This window comes from Austrofundulus limnaeus, unplaced genomic scaffold (assembly GCF_001266775.1).
Source record: "Austrofundulus limnaeus strain Quisiro unplaced genomic scaffold, Austrofundulus_limnaeus-1.0 Scaffold247, whole genome shotgun sequence".
In the NCBI taxonomy this organism is placed as follows: domain Eukaryota; kingdom Metazoa; phylum Chordata; class Actinopteri; order Cyprinodontiformes; family Rivulidae; genus Austrofundulus; species Austrofundulus limnaeus.
Genome location: NW_013952649.1, coordinates 47101 through 47509, shown reverse-complemented (window position 1 = coordinate 47509; position 409 = coordinate 47101).

Sequence of the window (409 nt, the reverse complement as noted above, 5' to 3'; positions counted from 1 at the left end):
GACGTATGCGGCCGACAAATTAGACCTTCGGAGGACCCATCCTGCCGTTTTGGACACAGCCTATATAATAGAATTTTCTGAGACAATAAATTTTTGGGTTTTTTTTTTCCAGTAAGAGGTTTTTATTTAATAGAATTTTTGGACAAAAAAATCGCAATATATCGCCTTGCTTACAGTATCGCAATATATCGGGAAATATCGTATCGCGACCCCTCTGTCATGATATGTATCGTATTGCCAAATTCTTGCCAATACACAGCCCTAATATTTATACATACATGCTGTCAAAATGTATCAGTCTGCTTTGCACCGGAGCGGAGCAGGTGCAGTGTAAATCCAGGGTCAGCTACTATCACACCACATATTACCTCAATATCTTTCAAAATGGCTGAGTTCAACTCATTGGCTG